Source organism: Cygnus olor, chromosome 8, assembly GCF_009769625.2.
Source record: "Cygnus olor isolate bCygOlo1 chromosome 8, bCygOlo1.pri.v2, whole genome shotgun sequence".
Lineage (NCBI taxonomy): Eukaryota > Metazoa > Chordata > Aves > Anseriformes > Anatidae > Cygnus > Cygnus olor.
In genome coordinates, this window is record NC_049176.1 from 28,651,627 (window position 1) to 28,659,344 (window position 7,718).

Genomic DNA, 7,718 nt, shown 5'->3' on the forward strand with positions numbered 1-7,718 from the left:
AACAGTAACCCAGAAGTGGTCTGAAGGGCTAGCACTCCATGCGGGCACACAATACATCCTGTACTAATTTGTTAAGTGCTTTGCAGCCTATCTCCCATCCTTTAATGTCAGAAAGGCTCATTAGAATATTGAAAAGGCCAGTCAGGCCTGGCATTTGACACCAGTGGAGGTCTGGGAGATGACCTCCAAGTCAGAGCCTGCTGGGAGGATAATGCTAAATTTCCTCTAATACCTTGCCATTTCCCTTTCTCTGTTAATCCAGATACATCCTCTTTCTTCCTCTTGATTTCAGGCTAGGCTTTTTTCGTCTTTACACTTCTCCGTATTTAACACTTTTCTGTTTTTCATGTGTAAGAAAAAGAAAAAAAAAGTCCTTCTATCAACAGGAATTGATCGCTTGCACTTTTTGATAAGAAGAGTTGCTCTGAGTATCTTATGTTTCCACTTTAGTATCACTGGCATCCATGACCACCTGCCATGTGATCCTTGGCACTGTGAATAAGATGCAAAATTTTCCCCCGGAGTGGTAGGAACCTTCCCCGGAAACCTCCCCGATGTCTGCTGGAAACGCGGGGCTGGCACTTCGCAATCCTGTGCTGCGGTAGCCCCACTCTGAAGCCTTTGAATGTCTTCAGCTTTACACCGAGTGTGCTGCTTCTCACTTGGATGTGACAAGGAATGAAATTTAATTCACAGCAGGATTATTAGTATTATTGAGTTGGCTACATGTGAAGGAGCACAAGTGTCATACCACTGCTCCCATACATCATTTCCCATTCTTTGCTATCTCATCCTAGGGTCTTCAGTCAGAACAGCCTCAGCATTCTTTATTATTGTCTTCAAGTTTGCTTCTGCTGACCCAGTTTAATTTTCATATTTGCATCTTCACATTACCCTGCATGCAAGTTATTGAAGTTTGTGTGTGTCATTTATCTTATTCCTTCACCAAAAAATGTGTACATTTAGAAATCTGATATCCATTACTCTTTTTGACAGATCACGGTACAGCTCGAAAATGCTCCACAAGACTTATCTGTATCGGCCACATTGATTTATCAGATTAATTTAACTTCTTTGAAGAGGCTTTCAGTAATAATCAGCTCTATTGTGTTCACAAAAATAATTCCAAATGCAAAAATGTTAATTAAGATCCAGGGTTCTGATTCAGCTTATTGTGAAGATGAGGACAGCTCCGAAGTTCAGTTCTGTTTGGCTTCCAAAACCTCAAAGTTCAGGGGACCTAAAGCAGAAGGCTACAGCAAACACTCCTCTTGCCAAAACACAAGCAGCTTGTTCAGAGCTCTGCCCCGATCTTCCCCCGCATTATCATAAGGATAAAGCAATGTACAGGGAAAGCATTAATAAGATAAGATAGAAGAGACTAAAACAAAACTAGGAGATACTAGGACACAGGTGGATCATTGCATGACCTACACAAATTATACTAGGAAGTGAGCGTTGTTATTTTTCAAAGTTTTCCCCCCTGTTCTCAGTCAGTACCACCACCACTTGAAGGATGCCTCAGTGTTTTCCAAGCAAAAATGTGTCGGTTGAAAATGAAGTGCTCTCCGAGTGACTTGTCCTAACGCATGCAACGTTAGCAGGGCTACACCGAAATGTCTGCAGCTCCTGTCCTTTCAGGGATTTTCTAGCCCCCAGTGGGGAGAAAGGGCTCGGATGCTATACTTGTTGCTATGGTAGCTGCTAAAACTGCTGCTCCCAAGAATGTTTGAATTGCTCTCTGTATTCAAAACATGCTTTGAAATAAGGTTAAAAATCAACAGTTATGGGACTATTAAAGAGTCAATTACTGACTTCTTTATGTTTAAAAAAAAAAATTAGAAGAAGCACTTAATGTCCCGTCTGCATCTCAGCTGTGTTAATAGTAAATCACATGCAGTCTGTAAAGGTCTTTCAGAACAGAGATCTGAAGCAGCCCTTATAAATAATTTAATTTATTTATACAATTAGATTAGAATGCACTATACTTCTTTTTCTTGATAATTTCAGACATGAGTGCCTGCTACAAATGTGATCCCTGGCTGGAAACAAGCTTCCTATCAAACAACACTTGAAAAAAAAATTGTATGAAAATAGATTGAGACATTGTGTGTATTTTTGGGTTTTAAGAGAGACTTTCCTAGCTTGCCTCACTGCACACTTTGCACGCTGGCTGCCGGACCAGAATGCTGCTCTGAGGCTCCAGATCTGCCACTTGCTCTTCCTAATCCTGCCGGCTGGACACAAGCAGACTTTCCCCCGCCATCTCGACTCACACTCCTGGAGTCATCGCGTGGTGTTTCAGAGGCAGGCTCCGTAGCCAGGCTGTCCTCGTGAGACCACACGTTGGACTGCACAATTCACAGGCGAAGGTGATGATGGGTGTGGATGAGCCTTTGGATAGGCAGCCACCTCTCTCCGCTTTTGCTGAAACATCTCTGAAGCATTTTTGTGCCTTCGTCGTGGTATTTCATTTCAATATTGTGACTGATGATTTCAAAGGAAATATTAAAATCGGCGTACTAGCCCAGTCTGAGGGGCTGTCTGTCCACAATCCTGCCCACTTTAGCCAAGACCAACACATGCAGTTTTGGGATCCAGCTGGAAAGGGAATGGCTGATGCTCAAATAAGACCTAGAGAGAGGGAGATGAACATGCAGGAAGGAGTTTTCCTCTGCAACAAGCCCCGCAGCACAGAGATAAAGAGGGCAGAGAGCAAAGCCTGTGCTGTTCAGGGAACAGCTTTGTATTGCAGTACTCTCAGAGGTTTTTGTCTGAATTAATAAACAATGCCCTAAGGGAAGGGGTTGGAAGAGGCTTTGGCAAGATGTTAGCCCGTCCTTAGTTGGGGAGACAAGCCAGCAGCCATACAGCGCTTATGGAATAATCTGCCCACAGGGAAGCTGCTTCTTAGCGCTCATTAGTCAGAGGTGGGGTTATACCCTCAAGCATGAAGCACAAATCTAGGAATTTTAAAAGCATTAGTAATAAGAAATCCACTATTAGCATTGTTTCAGCTCCTTTTAATTGACCATAATGCAAATATATTAGAAATGTCTAAAAGATACTTGAAAGGAATTCCAGAAAGCAGTCCTCTCTGCTGCTATCATTTCTAAATCTGTTACAATGCCCAAAGAAAATTAACTCACGTCTTAAATAATTCATGCATTTATTGGGTCAGAGGCTCTTTCAGGCCTGATGCTCTGCCAATGGAAATGGCAGAGACACAAATGAGAAACCAGACAGGAGCATTAGCCGTAAAGTTTGAAACTGGATCCAGTCCCAGGCTTCTTGATACGGGATGTGTGCTGGTGCAAAGCTTGTTTTCAGGCGTGCTCCCCCTGCAAGTACTGAAGGTCTTCCCAACAGGTGCACCGCATTCACGTCATATTAGTCATAAGCAGAGCTACACAGTTCAGAATAGTAATAATAGAATGTGAAAGTTATCCAAATGCAGACAAGACTCTAACCTAGCCACAGGGGCATTAAGACCTACTGCGACGTCAGTAAACAGCTATCACGGTCTTCTAAAGCTGAGAGCTACAGAGAGGAAAGTACTCCAGCAGAGTTTAAAGGTGGAAGTACTGCTGCACCTTTATAAAAATTCAGCACCATGCTACAGGTGCACTAACCCCCAAAACTCCAGCAACATCTACCAATGTCATTTCTCTTGTTTCAGGTCCCTCTAATAGGCTGGTAACTGCTTAACATTCGTCGTAATGAATTGCTGCAGGTCGGAGCTGAACTAGATGAGGTGCACCAAGCAATGAAGCTTTTGACATAACTCTGCTAATTCACCCCAGCTGTGGCCTTTAGCACCCGCAGGTAGTGCTTCCCTGGATCTCATATAGCAGACGACCGCCAGTGGTGATGAATTGTGCCAGCCCATGTGGTTGGTTTATATTGCAGACAAACATCCACCAGAGATGAGGTCAGGGCCACCGAACTCACTTTACTCGTGACCCTAAGCCAGCCTAGACCTCTGTTTTTAGAGAAATGAAAAATGACTGCATTAACCCCTGCACTGCAAAGCGAAAAACAGCTTTCTGTTATCGTGGGAGTCAACACGACACAACCCAGGGCAAGTAAAATATGCAAAGGCTGAGCCAAAACCCTGGAAGGGGAACTTTTAGATCAGTTGTTACACCAGTGAACCCTCTCTGCTGGAAGCACTCCAGGGATAGTGGAATTAACTCAACCAGGGTGTTGCAAAAGGCATGGATAAGCAATCCAACATCCATTTGGGAGAGGTGGTAATGCACCACTACACTGTTCTGAGATAATCAAATGTCAGCCTGGCAACTCAGCTGATATGATCATTAAGGTTGGGCTCAATTCCATGAATACTCCCAGTTTTTTCATCCCTTGAGATCGAAACAGCTTTACCCCACTTAGAAGAAAAATGAATATTTTGCATATATAAAGCTCTTTCATCCCCAAGGACTTCACTCAATATGGACTAGATTTATAAATAGCCTACCAGCAGGTGCCTTTGGAGTTGTGAACAATGCCTGATACAGGCTGGCCCTACTGTATAGTGGAACCCGCTCGTAGATGATCTCAGTATAACCACGACAGCACAAAGGGCAAAAGAATTAAGGTCCCATTGCTTGTTGTGTGCAAAAATTGGGTACAAATGAGAAATGTTTCTTACAGAGTTGAACACTATCATATTTAAAACACGCACTACCATCCGGCTGGTATTTCCCATTAGAGGTCAGGACTCCTGAAGTCACCTGATTCTAGTGTTTGTCGTTCTTAAGGTCCAACTGAAGCCGATGCTGGGTTAATTCCAGCTCTCCAAGAAGGCATCAGCACCATGTCAGGGAGGTTATAAAAATACTTGGAGAATGTCTGGAATACCTATGTTTCTTTAAAAAGGCCAGAAAGACAAAACCCTGGCATTAAACTCGTTAAATACAAAAGCAAAAGCTAATTAAGTCCCTAGTACGATTATTTCTACTTGCAAAGGGATTTCTTTAACCCAACCACTTGAACTAATCCACCTGCATAATAAATGCATTATTACTTTAAAGGGGGACAGGACAGCTTCTTTCTCCCTCCTCTGCTAATAGGCAGCAGTCGGTAAGTTATTTTGCAGTTAAGCTCGACAGACATCTCTTTTCCATGCATGACATATGCTAACTGAGAGCACATTGGACAGCAGCTACATTACCATTAACCAGCATTTATAAACGAAGGTTCATAGAAGAGTAATGAATGCCGCAGTATTTCTTTTAGCATATTCTGGCACTGTATATCTATCTCACTAACCTCCCAGGAAAATAAGGAGGTCAAGAGAACAGTCAAAGTTGACAATGCTGAATCTCAAAACTACTATTATTAAACACGGCAATTTGGAAACGGAGAACTGCTGAGAGAGCTGCGACATGCCAGTTAGACCAAGGGCAACCACGAGGCCAGGAATGACTTGAGCAGGACCATCAGTCAGGGCAAAAGAGCAGAGAAAGTAAAAATTGGGCTGGGGCTATCGACACCACTGGTATATTTACAGAAAGTAGAGGAATGAGTAATATGCCAAGTGGAAGTGAGTATATAAAACAAAAAAGCAAAGTAAAATGAAATGTTGCATCAAAAACATCCCCTGGCTCATAAATACAGATGCTGGAATCACAGAAGGCTGGTGGTCTGAGTCACTTCTCAGTCTCTTGTGAACAAAAACTGATGTACAAAATATTGTGGCTTCACACAGAAACTCATAAATAAGGACTCCTAAGAAAGGTGTAAACAAAATTTATGAAAACCACAGATGTAATGTGCAAGTGGGAAGAGTTGATTTTTAAGGGAAAGAACTCCACTGCAAGGATTTCCAGAAGCATCTGGCTCCAGCGTACCTGTAGTCCCCTGGGAGCTTCTCTCCAGCGCAGCTGCTGCTGCCTGCACTCCAGAAGGTGGCATTTGGGGCAGGGACCACTTTCAAGCAGGGTTCCTGACAGTGTGTTCATCCACCCAAGAGCATACATACATTCATAAAGGTCAGCAAGAATGCTCTACCATCAGCAAAGGAGAAAGGGGGTTAGCAGCTCCTTGTTCACAATGGCAAATAACAATTTCTTTGCCACCAAATGCTTCCTTTAGCTGTCATTTGTGGTGACTTATTACAGCAATTTACATACGCAAAAACAAGTTATATATATCCAATGCTCCTTCCACAGCTCGCAGCCCACTACCTAACCCATCCAGTTTTCCATCCTTTTGCAAATCCTCAGAGCAACAGGAAAAGAGAATACAATTTATTGAAGCAGGTCCAGAAGCCCCCAGATGGCAGGCAATCGCAGCAGTCATAAGAAAGAAATAACACAGCTAAGTAAAAATAAAGCTTACGCAGCTATTGCTAAACTTACCAAATAACCCTCCCTTCAAGGCTGGAATCAAAAAAAGGCAGAACTACTCGGAAGCAAACAAATAGAAATGAAAATCCTGACGACAAACTCAGAGCAATGTCCTTGTTGACATACAATACAGCTTAATGTATATTCACAGGGGCAGCAGAGCAACGTGGACTCAGCATATTCTGAATTTCAGGATGTTTCCAGTAATGCAAGTGATCTGTTAAGACAGAGTAGAGGTCCACTTGTGCACTCTATCTAGTTTAGAATAATGATAAAGAAATGCTGAGTATCTCAAGGAAGGCCTTGACACAGAAGTTACAGGTTAACACAGAAACTTTGCTCCTGCAGAGCCAGTAGCTTCTAACGTCAATAGATGCAGAATTAAAACTACAAGGAAGAGGGAAGGAGCTCTGGGGCAGGGTCACCAGGTGATATTTTTATTGGGATGTAGGACAGTTGGTGTTGGAAGGGACCTCAGGAGGCCATCTAGTCCAGCATTCTGCTCAAAGGGGTGAGTTATTTCAGTAGAGCATACTGCTCTTCCAGCTTCTTCTCATTTCAGGTAACATCGGCGGAGCGCATCCTAAAACACAAACCTTTCATTTCCCGTTCCTTTCGATTGAAGGGCACGAGGTTTTTACAGCATAGCAGGATAGATTGCTTAAACAAATGCTGACTCCTCTAATCTTTAGAGGAATGGCAATTTCCCTTTCTCGGTGTTTGCTAAACCCCTTTGTTCAAGCTAACATAAAAACCATAGTTCTCAAAGAAAATTTCATTCCCATCTCTCCACAACCGTTGTCTCCCAGCCTGTATTTACAGCACAGAAACATCATGCAGGATATATAAAAGCAGTTATCGTTATTAAACACAGATTTGTATTTTGAGTTGTGGCTATGGCAGCACAATACAGGATTGCTTCGATAGTTCAAAGCCCTAGCTGAGCTGCACACAGCGACTGCTGCAGTAATGATGCACTGAAGAAGACACGAGATCCATGTTGTACATCTTGCTACTAGATTCCCTCAGCATTTTTACCCTTTACAAAGCAACCATCAGAGTGGTTCGTACAGCAGTAGAAGCTTGAGGAGTTATGGGCTTTGTAACTTTTTTCAATTGGTAATTCTGCCCCAACAGAAAAAAAAAAATAGAAATCTAAATAGTCAAAAAAGTAAAATAAAATCTGTTACCCCAACAATCAGTCAGGATATTATTTGTTCTGGGATAGAAATGGGAGGAGGTTCCAAATCTCTGGGAATTTGGTTTAGCTTTTTCCACATACACCCCATAGTGGATAGAAACACTGTTCTACTACCAGGTCTACTCTGAAGATACATGGCTATCATATCAGGATACGTGGCTATC